The sequence below is a fragment of the Ctenocephalides felis genome, unplaced genomic scaffold (genome assembly GCF_003426905.1).
Source record: "Ctenocephalides felis isolate EL2017-DRISC unplaced genomic scaffold, ASM342690v1 CF-g0.4_SCAFFOLD_01170, whole genome shotgun sequence".
Classification (NCBI taxonomy): Eukaryota; Metazoa; Arthropoda; class Insecta; order Siphonaptera; family Pulicidae; genus Ctenocephalides; species Ctenocephalides felis.
The window spans coordinates 14,477,034-14,497,316 of NW_020537324.1; the positions used below are offsets into that span (position 1 = coordinate 14,477,034).

The 20,283-nt window shown below is 27.1% G+C and overlaps 1 protein-coding gene across 1 annotated transcript in view; it reads left to right on the forward strand.

The window, feature by feature from the left end:
• The first annotated feature begins 683 nt into the window (after positions 1-683).
• LOC113366251 (ion transport peptide-like) overlaps positions 684-20,283 on the forward strand; it is a 40,862-nt gene continuing 21,262 nt past the window's right edge. The window contains exons 1-2 of the mRNA XM_026607826.1: positions 684-760; positions 2,228-2,383. The gene's annotated coding sequence lies outside the window, so the exon portion shown is untranslated. The remainder of the gene's footprint in view (positions 761-2,227; positions 2,384-20,283) is intronic.

The following is a 20,283-nucleotide window of genomic DNA, read 5'->3' on the forward strand; positions in this document are numbered from 1 at the left end:
ACGTCTCCTTATCAATACGAATCGAATGTTATTTAAATCATTCAAATCGGTTGATCCTTGTTCCCGAAATCGCCGACGAAAATTTGCATCGGTACACACACACATACGCGCACACACACACATACACACACCCACACACACACACACACACATACATCCATTTTTTTAAGGTATGCCAAAATGTTCAGAAGGTTTTGAAACGTTAAGATATACACAAAATTTCATTTTCGATTTTTTTGCGATTACTATAACTTGCCCTACGGGAAGTTAATGAAGAACAAAACCATATCAATTTCCAGAATATTTTTTAGAAGGCGCTTCGAAAAATTTTCACCTAATGATAAAAATAGAACCTTATTCGATAGACAATGGAAGCAAAAATAAAATACAAAAAAATCAATTGAAATAAATTGAAGTCCTTTACCTCGTACGCCAATGGCATATAGTATTATAGTCGTGCGGCTGTGTTGGTCCCCACATGGACTTAAGTTTCAGTGCTTGTATGCCACAGGGTGTCCCTGTATTCGTGCATAAGCGTCGGCTGTGCATGTAGTGTGAAGATTGTGAATTAGTACGGCTTAAGCTATCATGCGCTCTGCTTCTTATTATTACGATCGTCTTGTGCTTCGAACTAACTTGAATACTATCGCCGATTCCGAACAAACAATCATAATAAAAAGATACATATTCGCGATACATATACTGTGCAACGAATTTACGATTCATTTACCGGATTTGACGTGAATATAGTTGATATATTGTATGTATTCGAAATTTTCCAAAAGTGGTTAATGTGATAAATGAAATATATAAGGCATAATTTGAAAAAAAAATGTCTAACTAGTATTATAATAATAAATTTAAAATTTTAATTTCAATAAAGTTAAAATATGTTTTAAATAATTTGCAGTCGTCGAATGAAAAAAAGTTAATATAGAAACAATTTATCTATTTCTTAAACAATTTTTTATTATACGTTTCGACACTTGATGTGTGTCATCATTCAACAGTGAAACCAGGAACAACACAAAAAATTACTTTCAGTTTTTTTCATCCCACTTCTGCTTGAGCACCGAACTATAAACTTTGTCCTCTTTTTTAGTTTTTGTTTTCAATTTTTATTAGTCATGTGTGTTTTATTTAAACAATTATCAGTGCTTTTATTTTTTTGTGTTTTTTAAATTTTTCCTGTTTTTTTTTTCTTTTTTTTTGGTTTGGCTGAATGATGAGACACATCAAGTGTCGAAATGTAGAATAAAAAATTGTTTCTATTTTTTTTTTTAAATTGACGCATGGACTGCAAATTATTTTTAATATATATGTATATATATATATATATATATGTTGTGCTTCTAAAAAAAATAAAATCAAAAATATATTTTGAAAAAACGCTATCTTTTCCTACGTTTCGGAATTGATTTATATGCCATCTTCAGGCTTTTTGTCAATTATGCATTCTTTTTAAAAAATATTTAAAATTAAAGATACTGATTGAGTTCCATTTAATAGTTTATTATTATGAATTTTATTATTTTTTAATAATTTTAATATATTTTGTATATCTCAGTTTAACCGAAACGTTTGATATGAAGGATCATACATAGTAAAAATGGTTTGAAAACTATAAAAATATGTTTGTTATAATTATAGAGTTAAATTAATAAAAAAATTAAATTATTAATTAAAAAAAATGATATAGATATAAAAAATGGTCCTTAAAAATAAGTTATTAGTTAAAGAGAGAAAAAAAGTATAAAACTTGTGAGTGGTTAAATGTACTAGGTTTATGAAGCAAATAAAAAAAATAAAAAAACTGTTAGATCCTTGCTTACTAGAATTTTTTAAAAATCGTTGTTGCTTGTTGAAGAACCTGAAGATGGACATCCTTAGTTCCAAATCATCAAAAATAAATAATGTATTTTCAAAAAAATATTTTTGTTTCTATGTGAATTTTTCGTTCAAAGCACATCACATTGAATTCGAATTATAGATATATGTATTAACAAATTTAGAACTATCAAATGAAATACATGAATTCGTATAAATAAAGTTACATGAACAAGTATTAAAGTATAAAAAAATATTTCAAATTTCGGTTTAAATTTTAAATCTATTTTTATACGTTGCAAAAATATTGTCTATGATATTTTAATTAATTGTTAATTACTATTCCAATTCTTCATGACAATTTTTTGGTACAAATATTTTATTATATCTTTATTTTTAGTGTGAGCGAAGTGACAACGCGAAAATTGTGAGATAACAAAGAACTTTTAGCTTGTGAAAAATAAACATTATTTATATTCAGTGTTTGAAAGTGCATAAGATTTATTATTGGACACACAATTGTAAAAAAAGTTTTACAGAAGTTGATAATCTTAATGTAAGTAACTCTAGTTAGTAGAAAAACTATAACTAACCTATCTGCACTCGAACATGGTAAAAGGATAAAAGCTCTCTAGAGAGTTTTGCACGATATGTGTTAAATTTTCAAGTGATAAATTAAGAAGTAAATTTTATTATTAATATTTTATTAACAATTATTATTTTATCAAATTACTCTTTTAAATATGCTGAAGACCAAAATGTTTCAAAGCTCTATTTCAAAAGCTCAATGGCTCAAAGAGCTTTCGGTCGTGATAGATTTCGTTTTCACTAATGTTCACATATGAGTCGGACTCACATACATATGTAAACATATCTTATTCTAGTGATAAAAAAGGAAAGTGTAATAAACGTCCGTACAAAACAGATTTAATCGTCGTTATTCTAACTACTATGAGCAGGGACATTTATTATTATTATAATATAATGTAATAAAAATTAACCAATTACTATTTCTCGTGATACATTTGAAATTATGCTACATATTTGACGAATTTATATAGCATATAAAATTACACAAAATTACCAAACGTGTGGCAAAAATCTGTAAACCATCAATAATTCAATCTTCAAACCATGAATTCAAAAATACCATTATATAGTAAATAATGGGAAGGTAAAAAATCCATATTATTTATTTTTTCTTTAAATTTATTTTTATTCAAACTAATTTTTTAAAATAATATTATTTTAAACTGAATATATAAGCAAAGCTTCTGATAAATCCACATCATTTAAACTTTTTGACTATTACAAGCCTATAAAGATTTTAATAAAAAAAAAAAAAATGTATAAAATGATCTAATTCATTCATTGAAATTATATTAGCATTTAATACAATTTATCGTATCTTTAAGCTATTTAAAAATGAAAACCATTTAATATTACAATGTAATATTCTAATTTGGAATTTGTCGCCGACTGATGCAACTTCTCAAGTGATTATTTTTTTATACATATAAAAAATACATGTTCAAAAAAATGTGAAACTAAATTGAATTCATTAATCAAACATAAAATATGCATAAACAATATATAATATATATCACAATCATTATTTTGTAAAGTTTGGATTTTAGTCAGAGGAAAGATGGTGATTAATATTGTTAAAAGAATCATATTAGAATTACGTTGGAAGCCGTAGCATAAAAGCTAGAATCCAATTAGAATTTGCTTACTTTTCGAACTACTAAAAAAATTTACTGTATTTCAAATTTTTTCTAATTTCATAATCTGTAACTGAAATTAATTGCTAAATTTAGATGAATTCAAGTATTTATTAATAGATTATTTATAAAACTAAATTTTATGTTTCTTATTTGATGCATCAAGCATAGAAAATGCGATTCAACATGAATTTTAGGGAAATTTATAAAAATAATTATAATTGATTAAAGTTGATGTCGATTTATCTACGCTTTATATTTAGTTAAAAATAATGATAAATTTAAAAAATAAATTCAAATAAAAATAAACTAAAAAAAAGAAATAATATCATGATATTTTTTACCTATGCATCGTTTACTATAAAATGGTATTTTTGAATCTAGGCATGTATACAATTCTACAAAACTTATAAAATAATTTGCAAATATCATAAATTTTTGTCTTTAATTAAACAAAGGTTTTGTCTTGTTAATAAATTATAGTTGCGATTGTCTATTATATTAGCCATTGTATAGTTTATCGTTATATAGTCATCAATATTTATTGGGTGGTATATGACATGGAATTTCGCACTTAATGCAAATATATATTTATGTATATATATACATACATATATATATATATATATATATATATATATATATATATATATATATAACTAATAATTTATGAGGTTACAGAAATACGTAATTAAGATATAGACAGATACAGTATTTCAGAGTTGAATGAAATATTACTGCCTGCCTATAATATTCACCTAGTCTACATAATATATATATATATATATATATATATATATATGCATGAATAAATAAATAAAAAAACTGGAGAGCATAACACAAAGTAAAAAATCGAAGATACAATTTGTAAGGTATATCTTTATTTTTTCAGGCGTTTCGACATATATGTCTATGACATTTTCAGTGTATATATAAAAAAATGACAACAAATATAACTTAGTGTTAAATAAACAATTTTCCCTTTTAACAAAATAAAAAATCTTCAACTGCGAACTAGCAAATCTTTCCAAGCATTATGATTTTTTCTTATTAAAAAGCTTTCTATTGCACTTTTTGGTGCATTAAAATTTGGCCATCTAATTTATCTATTATAGTCCTTAAGTTCTAAGTGTAATGCAATTTTCACGTAATACTACAAGTATCAGTGACAATTTTTTTAAATAATCTCTTTCCAAAAACACAGAGAAACCGATCTACCAAAGACAAATTCCGATACTGTATTTAATTATGATGATTATGGCAATTGTATGCTGAAACGTCTGCAAAAATAAAAATATTTTAAAATTTTTATGTTCTTTATTTTTACTTGATGTTATGACTTTCAAAATTTTATTTTACATTTCAATCAATCAACTATTTATAATCAAAAATGCTTCCTCAAATAAAGTAATCTTCCCAAATAAAGTAATCCCAAATAAAGTAACGACTCTCAGTTTATGTAATTTGTAAGAAGTAGTAATAATAGCTTAACATTTTACATAATCATACGTATTCATTAATTTCGTAAAAATAATTTGCATTTATAATTATGTATAATAGTTTTTTTTTTTTAATTTTCCGAACTAAGGGCCTGTTTTTTCCTTTTGTTCCTTCAACGTTTTTGGGATATGGATGTTCCACATTTTGTTCAATATTTTAAAATTGAATAAACTCACGTCGGGAAAAATAAAGATACTTCAAAATCTTCATCTTCTTTACTTTTACTTGATTAAAATGAACTATATTCTTAACATAAAACGTTTGCCCAAATAAAGTAATAAAGATACGACTCTCATTTGTTAAATTTAAATTACATTGTGTAATTTGTAAGAGGTAGTAATAGAAAATTAGCATTTTCTATATTCGCATTCAATTATCTTGCAAAAAATAATTCAAATTTTTATTTATGTATATTAGTATATAATATTTTCTGATCCAAGGCCTAATTTTTTTAAAAAAATCACTTAATTTTTTATGTTTTTTCTTCAAAGTTTTAGGGATATGGAATGTACTTATCGTAAAGACGGACAAACATGTTTTATATATTTATACACGTTTTTAATTATTTAAAAATTGAATAAATTCACTTTTTACGAAATACACATGTGTGTGTATACGTTTTATACAAAGTATCACATCCTTACAAAAAAACGAAGTTGCCGTTTATCGTATATCATTCTGCATCATCTAGTAAATAAATTGTTGTTATTTTGAAAATTTACACAAATCTATAAATATTATTACATAACACCAATACCGATATCGCGTGCCCCCCAAGCCAAGCCAAGAATCGACTTCTATCGCTTCAGTCGAGCGCGCAGCGAATGCATCGCAAGGCTCCAACTGCAAAGCGTATATTATTATTAATAATAACAATAATAATAATCGCGCCGTAGTCTATTAGGCCGTCCAGACACACTTGTTGGTTATAAATTGGTCGAAGTACGCAATATTTAAAGCGTTTGCAGACGCGAAATGTTTAATTTTAGCGGGAGCTCTTGCGATTAGCTTCGATGACTTAAGGACGCAGCATCGCGAATTACCAGGTTATATACGATAATGCGCGTATGACTAAATTAAACCTTGCACTCTCTCGGCGACCATCCTTCTGATATTCGGATAAAGATACTGAGATACTGAGTTATGGTAAAAGGACTCTTAAATCTGGTCACGCCAGTGCAGAATATAGTTTCACATCTGCCAACTGTATAATATAAAAGCGGTTCCATTTTTCTATCTAATTTCGAATATTATCTACTTTCCTTTATCACGTTCAAGACAAACCAAATCCTGTTCATTTTTTGATAAACCATATTTTACCTACTAAAGGAAATATAAATATTGTGTTGTCGGTTACACATGATACCATCATACCCAGATGTCCAATTACTGGATTGATAGTCGATTTAGGCATTCTAAGTATTACCAAAAATTTGCTGATTAGGTGCAGATATTAAAATAAAGATCAAAACATCTTTCTAACCTCAACTGAGACACTAAGTTGTCTCTTAGCGCCGGACGGTAAACATATTGATATTTCTTGTGAGAGTTGACGTAATTTATTCTAATTATTTAATTTTGTTCTGTATGACTACTAAGGGTCACTACATACCCCCATTTTTCGCATTTCCTAGTCAAAGAATGAAAATCCTATTATGAATGCTCCAGCTGAGAGCATCGGTGTGGCCCAGCCAAAAGGGTGGATAAATAGTGATTTTTTTATTTGCAATATCTAAGAATATTCGTCAAACACAAATGTGCAGATACTCCAGAGTGTGAAGATAGCTACCTATTTGTTCAATACTGGTTATTTTGAAATGTCCGGTACTAGGTGCCACTTTGTAAAATCATATTGCTTGTTACCAAAGTTTGATTGATAGTATTAATTATTTTTAGCAAAGGTTGCGTTTTTGTTAATTTAGCTTGATCTCTAACTTTATTGTCTAACATGAGTCATAATTTAATAAACATTTCATAAAATATTTTTTGATTTATTTATAAATAACCTTAGATGTCCGGCACTCGGCGACTTCCCTCTACTGCTAAAAATTTGCTGATGTTCCATATAAAATAGGTGCAGATAATAAAATAAAGATCTAAACTTTTTTCTAACAAAGAGAACCCCAGGTTTAATCTTCTTGGATTTTGGTGAAACTTCAAAAGGTGATAGAGTTAATAGTCAAACCGACTACCTTAAAATATTATAGACCTACGATGAGTGGTTTAGAATTTGCTTGAAGTTTTGAAAAATAGATTGTGCGCAATACGAAAATAGTCCTTACCCGGCATTGCTGAATCAAATGTATCATTAAGAATTTAAAAAAATCTTATGACAAACATCTATCAAACTTAGATAGACAAACCGTTGGGTTACCTTCTAAAAACGACCTAGTTAAGATCTCATTACAATTCAAAAAAACTTTGACCTTTTACTTTAATACTTTGTATATATGTATTATATTTTAGAGTAATCATTTTAAAAATAACGCTCAAATTTCCATAATCTTCCTATTATAAACTAATCAAATTAGTTACCAACATCACCTAAACAAAAATTTAAAACAAAATTTTAAAACAGATTTCTTTTTATCTGGCAGAATAGTTGATTATCATCCTGCGTCAATTATCTTACTATAGTTCCACTAACTTCAAACCGTCCTTAATGCAAAAATAGACTTTTACAGTTAGTTGTACTATATAATTACTAGAAAAAAGCAGTAATGCAAGCAAGCTCTTAGTTGTTGCAAATGCCCATAAATATAAATTGAACCTCATTTTCATAATTATTTGAACTCACAATTCAGAACATGTAACATTGAGAATAGAAGTAGTCAGTAATATAATAATATAATAAATTGTCATTTTTTTTAGAAAAATGGTCAATTAATTTATTTCAGAAGTGCTTAAATTATAAAATAAAATACAATACAAAATTTTTCTCTATGTTTTTTAATAAATGTTAGATATTTTGTGAAAATTATAAATTTCGAGATCTAGAGCACTCCGCTGAATGAAAATCGAGCACCGTTCGTTGAAATATAAACTAGTCTGATAGAATCGATTAATTAAACACATTAAACTTGAAAACAACTCTTACTTATTTTCGTTTCGTCTTCGAAAGTGAAAAAATAAATTACTAACACAACCAAAATCAATAGATAGATGAGTTTAATGATCTACTAGTGCTCGGATTCGGTCCTACGTTCAAGAATTTTAATGATATTTGAAAGTGAAGCAGGTATTTACATTATGTTTATAAAACTCATTGTAAGCACTTTTTTATATTCAGCCTATGAAAGAGGCATTCTTCTAATTCTAATCTAACACATAGGAAAATATATGCAACAATGAAACTATTGTAAAAAATCATGTCATGGAAATGTTCTACGTTGGAACATTCGAATATGAACTACGCCTTAATTAGAAATGCATTGGGACAATAAATTATATATATTTATATATATATATATATATATATATATGTGTGTGTGTGTGTATAAAATATATTTATATATATACTGCAAAATAAATTTCTGGAAGATCTTAAAAATTTTGTCATATGAGATAATTGTGATTAGTAATGGATTTTGGGCATATGAGTTTGACTTACTTCAGTAACTTCTTTTCAAATTTGTCGTTTTCTCGCCAAAGTTGAAAAAATGAGTAACTGAATCATTATACTCAATAATCCTTCAAATTAACCAAGGCATCATGCAGTAACCTTTCTCTTTTAATATCACGGTTACGATGCAACACCATAAATCATTGTGATGTATGTTAAGAAATCTTGTTTCCCAAACAATTTTATAAATGATACAATTATTTAAATTAAAAATTAAATTAAAATTTAAATAAATGATACAATTAATTAGACATTGTAAATAAAATTCATTTTAATATTGTATCAGAGAAATAAAATTCAATAATAAATGTAATGGTCCTGGCTACATTATATTGGTTCAGTATGTAACAAAGTTTTTTTTGAAAAATAGTAAAAGTGAAAACCATCGACCATGTCGACTATTTTGAACAGAGAAATGATGTAACAAACTACTTGATTTTATTAATATTTTTTTAATTTTATTTAAATTCTATTTTGTCGTCATTGTCTAATTCCAAAACTGTATTCCTGATATGAACTGCAGAATAAAGACACTCACACAATTCCAAAGAATTGAATTTATGGTTTTTTATTTCGAAAATTTGACTGCAAAAAGAAATATTTATATATAAAACTTTTGTCTGTATAATTTTTATTTTTTTAATTTTTCAACGTTTTGGGCTATCAATTCAATTTTCATAAGTCACTTGATTCATCTATGATGTATGTTTTTTATTGAGAAACAAAAAATGTAGGGAAGACTGGGTACGGTAGTGACAGTCGTCATAACAGCTAAACTATACTGATTTTAATATAGGGTTCAAAGAGATAAAGATGAAGTATATTTATTCGAACAAGTTTCCATTGCTGTATTGACTCAGCTCGCTACATTAACACGACCTGTAGAGCGTAGATAGATTATATAGTTGTTAATGTATTTATTCATTTTGCTTTATTTTAGCTGAATGTTGACACAAATCGAGTGTCGAAACGTATAAATAAATAAGTATCTATTTTTTTCAATTTGAACGTTTTGGCTATTTAATACAAATCCATTTATCTCAATCTAAATCTTTAGTCTAAGTACTGAAAGTGTATGATAGTAGAAATGTTCCAATTTAACAAGTAAAAGATTCAGCCATTATCTCAACTTTGTCAGGGTTGAAGTCCTGTTGCTCCTTTTTACCCCATGTACATGTGAGTTATTATAGAAATTATGAAAGAATATCTGTTGAATCTAACTTGAATTGCAATTCATCTCATAAAACAATCAAATAAGATATACTTAAAATTATATTTAGGTCTCGGAAACTAAACAACAGTGCTCACAATGAAAAAAACTAACAACAAATAAAAATATTTTTAAAATAGATTATCAAACATTGCCATTTATTTTTGGTTATACATCTTTTTCCCCCTACTTCCTACTGTTCCCTCCTATTCTAATTCTTGTTGTAAAAAAATTCTTAACTTCACTAGTTTTTGAGATATCGGTGATGAATCTTTTTGCCCGCGGATCATTAGTCCGCCTTATACAAACATATATATATATATATATATATATCTATATATTTATATATATTATTTTTTATAAATTCAGTCGATTACAAATTAGTATTGGAAAGTGCGTGCCATTAGAAATGTCCTTCCAATTCAACAGATAAAAACTTCAGCCATTATCTGACCTCAAGAAAATCATGAGCACATTTACATTACATAAATACACTAGAAAACCACAACGTCCTCAAATGAAATAGATATGTTAATTTATCATATCAGGAAGTGATAAAATGTGAATTTAAATTCTGGCAAGCTCGCTAGACAAAGGTCCTTGGTGAATTGTGAAACTGTGAAAACAGAAACTGCGTGCAAATTTCGAGACGATGGCTATGATGATGCTCTGATAGCCCTTCGGATGAAGTAAGCGAATGACCTAAGAGCAAAAATATGCCCCTGAGGGATTTTCCCAGTAAAATCGAAGGCGAATAACTGAAATACTGATACAATAGGTTGGCATTGATTCATCACGAATGATCGCATGTCCGAATCACATCCGGGTAATTAAAATTAACAGCACAACGTCGATTGCGATCGATAAAAAATAATTTTAATACTTAGGTACATCCCCATTGTTAAAATCAGATTCTTATCTATCATTATTAATAACATACATAAAAGCTCAGTCCGTAAATTTTGCGTACAGAAAATTTTCTATTACCATGCTGCATTCATTGTTAAAAATTTAGATATAAATAATTTGCGTTAATGAACGGAATAAATGGCTTTGATGTTGGAAAAATTGAGTTGAGCAAATTTCAATTAAACCGAATCTATTTACATGCTACTAATTGATTCTCAGGGACAAATTTCAGTTAAAAATAGCTTTGTGAAAGTTCGTCTTGTGATATTTTTAACATTTTATATATATATATATATATATATATATATATATATATATATAAATATTTGCCAGATGGATATGTACACATGTCAACTAATATTAAATTAAACTCGTTGATGTTTTCGGTAAACTTAAGCATTTTTCCAAAAAGCAGCTGTAGGCGAAAATCTACTAATAAATGAATATTAACATTTTTATAATTTAAAAAATAACAAATGTTAGACATTCTATGATGCAAATCCATTTTACTAGTTTGTTTTATGTACGTTTCATTCTGATACCAAAATTGGAAAATATCAGAAACGGCTGCATTGATTTCAAAAATTTAAAAGTCATTTGATGAAACTTTTTAAGAATTTGTGTTGGTTAAATTTTTTCGAAAATCGGTCGAGCCTTTTTTATAATTAGCGCTTAAGTGCAAAATTTTTCACTATGTGCGCCAAACACTCTGAACCGATTTTGAAAACTCATCAAATTTTTAGATAGACAGGTCTAGCGATTTCGGAGATTCAATGAAAAAAGTAAAAAATATGCCATTTGGGTCAAAAATGATCATTAGACATTTACATGGACATCAAATAAACAGATACTTTATAGAGATTTTAATAATGAGCATAAATTTTGTTTACATTTCTGTTGGTTCTGTACTAATGTTTATCCGCTAGACTTCAAAATTATTTTTCAGAAAGTTTCAAAATATGAAAAAATTCAAATTTTAAAAAATAATTCAATTTTTATTTTTATTTCAAAATTAATATATATTTTTTCAATTTATACACTTTTAATATAATACAGGAACTTAAAGCTGTTTGCCTTGAGGCGATGCCATGCACCACTACTTTTTGGTAAAAATCAGCCGGGCCGTTTTCTCGTATTTAACGATATTGATGAAAATTTGTATGATGATAGTTCATGGTTTTTACGAAGTCTTAAAATATTATTTGATTACGAAAAGTAGTTTCATTATAATAAAAAAAAATCTAAATTGTATTGTCACAATTATCACACATATCGGAAAGTTATTGCAACTTGCCTTATGCAAAATGCCACATATACCTGGTTCAATCTATAATATTATATCGTTTATAAAAATTGTAGAAAGATATTTATAGATTTTGTAATAATATAAAAATAAATCACAATTTAAATTACATAAAAAAATGTGCCAAAAATTATTTGAAAGAAAATTAAAATTTTTTCAATAAAAATAGATTGTAGTGGATAAACGCTCCGTCGAACTAATTCAACTTGCATTTTATTTACCTAATTTTATTTATTTACCTACATTTAAGTTTGATTTATTTACCTGCATTTAAATTAAATAAACTCATATGATTCGTCTAATGTTTTCCAAGAATTTCTGAATTCATATCTGTCTATCATCCACGCATCAAAAATTCGCTGATACTACATATCATAACATTCAGCATCTTGAAAATATCAACATACAAGCAAAATCTATATTTATATTTATATTACGTTACACAATATCGCTCGATATTTCCATATCGCTATAAATTATAAAATATTTGCGTTTTAAGCTAAAAATACTTCAAGTTGATAAAAAATATGTGAATGGCAAAATGTTCTCGGAGCGTTCTCCAGATCTCACAGGTCAGCCTTAAAAAAAACGAGAAGTCAATGAAATATTTATTGGCGTCAATTATCTCATATTGATAACACTTCTGTCGGATGTCATTGTAATCTGATTTATGTATCTGACATGTGCATCTTTCTCATTCTTGAAACAAGCCGTTGCGTTTGGAAAATTTTTTCTTTAAAAAAAACGAATAATATATTGCTCTGTTAATTACTATTAAAAAGTAACGTGGATGGAAGAGTTCAAGGAAGGCGGAGAGTTAAAAATTGCGTAAAGTTAAAGATTGGGTAAAATTAATAATTTCATTATTAATTGAAATAATTCCTTTTTACGTGTTTAGACTTGATACGTGTCATCATTCAACTATTCAAAATTAATTATAGAAAATATAGGAAACATTCCTAGAAAATTGCCAAATTTTGAGAAAATCAAGCCTTTTCTATACAATACGTTTTAAAAAATGCTGTAATTTTGTTTCTATTGATCACAGAGAAAATAGCAGTCTCTTGAAAACCCATTAGTTTCCTCTATTTTGTTAGAATTTGGATTAATATTTTTTCTTAATAACTTATTTCAAAGCGTAAAAACTAATTACATGGCCTTAATTATGCATACTTATTAAATAAAATGATTAGTACAATGGTAAAAATCTATTATCATTGCCACCATTGATACAGGGTACATAAGTTCTTTTTTCTTCCTATTATTTAAAAGTAAATGATCTTGTGAATAATTGCTTTCCTTGTAATAATGCCACCGATAATTAGTGGTTATGTGTTATAGTTATTATTGGAGCGAATGTAAATTAGAATGGCAACATCTATCATATATCAAGCTCAATACAAGTTATAAATAACATATATGTATGTTGTAATCGCTCAACGAAATTTCATCATTTACATGATTGCCTTTATAAAAAACAGGTCCGAACTAAACATAATAAGAAATATTATTGAGCCCTTCATTCTTGAATCACACAGGACGAAGTTAAACTGGACGTAAGATCTCTTATAGTTTATATTGATTTTTTTTGTTAATTTTGTTTGACATTGTAGCATCAATGTCTAAGTTTATGGATATTCTTCTCAATTTTTTTTGTTAAAATACCCATAAGTTTGTGATAATTTCGATTCCAATTTCTTAGTCAATTAACTGAATTTTTCCAAATTGTGTACACAATTTTTCCTGATCACCTCATTTTTTGCAAAATCTATCCCATAGATTTTTTTACTCATGAACTTCTACTATATATGACTTTCAAATATATATAGATCTAAATAGCAACAATAGAATCATAAATGTTGCTAAAAACGAAACCATTTCACATTTCACTGTTGAATTTTCAATTTGGAACAAATTCAGCAAATAAAATACTCTTGAAACACACAAAAATTGACCATAAAAACCTTTAATATTGTCTTTATAGAATTTTCAATTTAGTATAAATTGAACAAATAAAATAGTGTCTAAGTAGTTTACATTGTTTTTAAATGTCTATATGAAAAAATACAGCATTTTTTTTCATAAAATGATTAAGAAAAATGGTGATATCAAATCATATAAAACACGTATCAGATTGATCAGATTGATTGATTGATCCATAATTTAGCTGATTGACTAAACTATTTTTTCCATCGTATGTAGGAGTTTGCGAAGAATTTATTACCCTGAATAACTCAGGTATTTATAACTACAAAATTAACTATTCAATTTAATGAAGGCATCTGCATAATTAAATCTTCGACACTAAAAATCCAAGAATCTACATAAATCCATTACAATTCTTCCACCTTGCTCATATAGCATTTTCTTAAGATGTGGGCGCAACAAATGACGTAATTAATTACTTCTATTTCCTGAATTTCCCACATAATTCTAAAATAATCCGACATTAAAACAACACGACTGATTTTCCTAGAAGAGCACTCAAAAAAGTCCTTTGAAGTGGTCCGCATCAAACAAATACATAGATTCAAAGAAAACTTTCGGCAAATCACGTCATACGCCCAAAAACAAATTCTAAGGCAATTAGTCATTTGTATTAGAATTAGTAGACTTATTTTAATTAGCGAAAATTACAAGTTGGAACCATTTTAAGTGGTAAAGCTCTATTTATACTTATTTGCTTTGCACTGTATTTTAATCTAACATTTTGTTATATAATATAAAAGAGACAATCATAAATGAACTTATAAAATTTTTTCCTATATTTGTATCCAGCAAAAAGCTGAAACTCAAGTAATTAATCCATGTGAGTAAAATGCATCTAAAAATTTTGGCATTGAATAGCAATTTAGAATAGCAAATATATTTTGCAGTTAAATTTATTATTAGACATACTTGCGAAAGTTGGAATTTTAGATAATTTAACATACTTTAACATTATTATATTTAATTAGAATATTGCCAAAGAGTCAATAAACATCAAGTTACGTTATAAGATTTAAAGTCAATATAATAAAAATACAAGAGAGAATGTCCAGTAAATAATAGACGATTTGCTGAATCTTGTTTTATTAACTTTACCGAAGGGTGAGTTATAGTAATCGCAAAAAAATCGAAAATGAAAATTTTGATTTTTCATTCCATTTCAAAGGTTTCTGAACATTTTGGCATATTTTAGAAAAAATGAATGTATGTGTATGTGTATGTTTGAGTGTGTGTGTACGTGTGTGTGTATTTATGAACGGATGCAATTTTTCGTCCACTATTTCGAGAACACGAATCAACTAATTTCAATGATTCAAAAAACATTGATTCCTATTGATAGGATGACTTGCATGAAATTTTTGGGTAGGCAGGGGTATCTTTATCGGTTTCGGAAATCTAATAAAAAATTAAAAAAATGCCATTTGGCGGACAAAAATGATCATTAAACATATGCATATTAAATTATCACATATTTTAACAATAAGAACAAATTTTGTTTACATTTCTATGAGTTTCGTACCAATGTTTATCCGTTATACTGCAACGCAGCGCTCACGCGCATCGATATTTCGTTTCTGCGCAGCTAACGTATCACGTTTGCTTTGAAAAAAAGTTTAAAATGTCCAAAATATTTAAAAGTATAAGAAAAATCAAATTTTTCAAAAGTGGTAATTTTAATAATCTCAAAAATCTATTTTTTTTTCAAGTTTCAAAAAATTTTTATCTTTTTTAAAAAAATTTAATTGTTGGTACGGGAAGTTCCAGCAATTTGCCTTAACGCACGATGCCATGCACCACTTTTTAAAATTAATTTGGTTCAAAGATATTATCTAAAAATAAATACCATAAACTAATGCTCATATTTTTTTGAGAGATCTGACACTTTTCAACAAAAATCATATTTCTATTATTGGCACGGCTGCCTTATGTTTGCAATCCCTGTCTCGTGCGTGAATGATGCATATCAATTAGAACGCTCTTTGGATCATTGTCAAAATAATGCGCACAATATACGCAAATTAATGAACTATTCCGCACAGCCAATTAATGGCAATGACACAGATCGCAATGTTGTTTTTGGATTGCGCGAAAAATTCTATTATCTGTTACGAGCTAATTCGAAACTTTTCCTTCGGGTGTAACAGATTTTGTCCTATTTTTTGAATAGTAAGAGAAAATGTGTAAAAAGAAATAGCACTTTTGTCATACAATATTTATCAGATACATTAAAAGCTCAAAAGTTACGCAATCGTCTCTGAGCTTCTGCTAATTTTCTTAAAGAGTACTAACTTAGGTAACATACTTTTATTCATGGCTCTATTTGAATGGAACACATGCCCAAATAATATTTGAATCAAAAATGAATTAATTAAAAATATATAATAGAGATAATAACTATCAATAATCAACAAAAGTATTGTCTCTGAATTATTTTAAACTTTTTGTTCAATTTGTATCTAAAGTTGCAAAACTCTTTCAGAGTTTGTTATATATCAAATTAATTATCATAAAAGAGGCTATGTAGATAATGTGTCTAAGGGATGATCTATTGATACATGGCTCTTTTTATATGAAACACAAATCCCAAATAATATTTAAATAAAAAAATTATAAATTATTAAAATACAAAATTATAATAATTATCAGATAATTAAAATGAACCCAACAAAAATGTTAAACTGAATTATTTTGATATCCTGTCGATTCAATTCCAACGTTTAAAGTATTTTTTTATTTTGTTAATAAAACATTTTCTATCAGCATATAATGAATGAATGTGTGAATGTGTCAATGATATTTAAATTCTACATATAAATGTGAATTCTGAATATGAATGAACAAGTTAAATGGATAAATATATAGATGTGTCTAATGCGTAAATGTAAAATATTCATGAATGAACTGATGAGTAAATATGGAGATATAACATTGATTCATGAATTGGTGTGAAAATGTGAGTAACAAATATGAATATATAAGTAAATAAACGTTTAAATGTTAAATTCTAAAAAATTATATTTTATTTTTAATAATTCTTAAGCATACATCTGTTTTGATGATAAAGCTGCTATTATAGAGGTAATAAGAAGAGCGCATAAAAATAAATTTTAACTAAATTGTATATCTTCTTTGGATTTTTATGAAGTTTGTTTGATGTATTACAAAAATATAAATAATTCTTCATTTTGATAGCCAACTATAATACTTTTTGTACTCTAACAAAATATCAGTTATGTATTTATTTTGGGTACGCATTTTGAAATTGAACCTTAAAATACGTGAAATTCATCCATGGATACCAAAGTGCTTAAACTTGTTCTAGGAGCTAACTCAAAAATACAAGCTGATTATCTAAATTAGTCATTTATGTTTTTTATCTGTGTGTATTTTCATTTTAAAAATCCGCACTAAAATTCCAGATTCCAGAACAAGGTTCTTCAAATTAACCTATTCACTGCTTTCAACTAATACTACTTAAGTATGAAGACTAAAATAAGAAATATTTTTGTATTTAGTTAGTATATGGTTAGTATGTAATGTCAGCTAACATTTAATTCAATTGTGCATTTTTCAGCAACTATACGGGGTGTCCTACAACCCAACGTCAAGCCCCTTAACCTAAGTAAAAAGCATTACAAAAAGCATGCTGTTTTTAGGTTTTAATTTTTTTACTCTAATTTTTTATTATGAAACTATCAAGTATTTTACCATTTTACAATTTTGATTAAATGGGCCAACTCTTGATTAATGATGCCAACACACTTTAGTGCATTTTTTTTAATGCAGGTTTCTCGAACTTGATGAATTGAAATTCATAATACAACACAAAGTCATAAGTTTTTGAAAACTTTGAACAATTGTATTATTATTTTTGACCGAAAAATGTTATTTACCACTATGGTAAAAAGACCAGTCAAACTATAGTTTATAAAAACAGAATAACCGAAAAATTGTCACATTTTTACTAAAGCTCTAGGTTGCACTTGAAAGCTCAGAATTTTTAAGCTAAGTGTTATATTTTTTTCATGATAGTTATGATCCATACTAACTCGCTTCAGTCATTGGACCTTTGTACCCCGCCCTACCCTTTATCATAAAAAAATGCATGAAATAAGAAGGATTCATAGATTTTTTCGCCAGTTCTCGATTTAAATACCTGTCTCATAAAAGTTCATATAAATATTGGTGCATATTTCAATCGATCTGTCTGTGTTTCTTTGAGCAAAGAACGAATCTAAACTTAAGGAGCGACAAATATTCTTACGCCAAACACAACACAAGATTTCTATGCTATAAGTAGGTTTGAGAACCGGATATGACAATGTGTAACATCTGTTCTCGCCTGTTGAAATATGAGGCAAATATTCAAAGAACAGTGTCGAATTTGAATTAAAATTACAAATTAAAAATTTCCATTAATTTTTCACAAGAAATTGTAATTCTCATTCCATTCGCGGGTGGAACTTTTTACGAAGACGAAAACATTATTTGCTCGAAGTGATAATTGTTTTGTAAATAAATGAAATCAAATTGAAATTAAGTAAATTATATTTGTTGAGCAAATAACTACTTATCTTGGGTAAATAACTGTTTAACATGACGTGTTTAGCTACCCAACCTCATGTCTCTTTATTTGACTTTCTATTGCACCTTCGAGTTTGAGATAATTGTTCTCCAAGATCACTTAATATAAAGATGCTAAAAAAATATTTAAAATAAAAATTGATTCAAGAGTAAAATTTCAAAGTTTCAATTTAATGCTAAAAATGTTTAAGAACCTAATTGCAGTTAAAATATTTCCTCTGATTACATCTTCATTCAAAAAGATACAGAATATTTAGGTTTATCAATTGTACTTATAAGTAACTTGAAACATTTATTGAACTAGATGTAAGTGGCATTTTGATTTAAGGAAAATTCATGATCTTCGCAGCAAAGGTAAATAATCCAACTGTCGAGATTTAGCAACTTTGAAATATTTTTTTATGATAAAACCACTTTTTGTAGGGCTTAGAATGTTCGTTAAAACCGGGATCTCTATTAACTATGAATTACTATGCAAATTTTCATTGAAATCTAAAATCAATTATAAAAAACGACCCGACCGATCTTTACCAAAAACTAATCATCACGATTCCCAAATGATATATTTCGAACAGTTTTTAAATTTTCAAAACAGGTTCAAGATTTTTTGACGAAAATTGTAAAAAACAATTCTACATTAAATTCTGCTGATTCTAAATTGCCTGATTGTTTCGCAAATCTAATAAATGAGAATATTTATACAGTTTTTTGTTTTTCAAAGGTTTACAATTGGTCAATATATTTCGAACATTTTTTAAATTTTCAAAATATGTTCAAGATTTTTGGCGAAAACGTTGAGAAACAATTTTACAGTAAATTCTGCCAATTCGAAAAAAAATGGCTTGGCTGATCGACTCGTAAATCTAATAAAGAAAATTATTAATACAGTTTTTTTGTGTCTCTCAAAGTTTTCAAATCGATCTATCTGCTTGTTAGGAAAACGTGAACTAAAGGTCAAAATTTTGCTGAAAATATTAACTTCTTATTCGTCTAAAAATGCCTTTCTCGATAACTCATCAAACATTGTCATTGTTCAAATTAAATAAATTGCAGCAAATAATCACGAATCGTCGAAAAAATACATACATAAATATTTGATGTAAAAGAATTTTTTTATTAATAAAAAAAACAAAGAAAAGTATTTTTCATATGATCTTAATGTCTTACTATATCTTGATCTACAATGAAGTTGATTTTTTTGTAATGTAGAGTATAAAAAAGATCACGACTGCAGCTCACCATGTAGAATTATAAGCATAAAATGCTATAAATATTATTTAAAACTACTATTTCATTTCCTAAAAAAAATTCATTTTATTTATCAGGTCGATCCAGCTATTTAGCAAAAACTGTTTCCACTAAATTAACCATCACAATCAACATGATCTTCAATTACCATCTCATTAGTATCAAATATTTGCCTGAGCTTATTTTTTTCACTGTTTTGTATGCGCAAATCATAAAAGAGTTTGCATTCCGTACACAAATAGATAATTTTAAGTGTGATGTGTACTTTTAAAATTATTTTAACAAAAATTCAACTTAAAAATAAGTTATCAACGTAATATTAACATAGTGTCAATATCTTACGCAAAGTCAACACAGGTTGATTGCT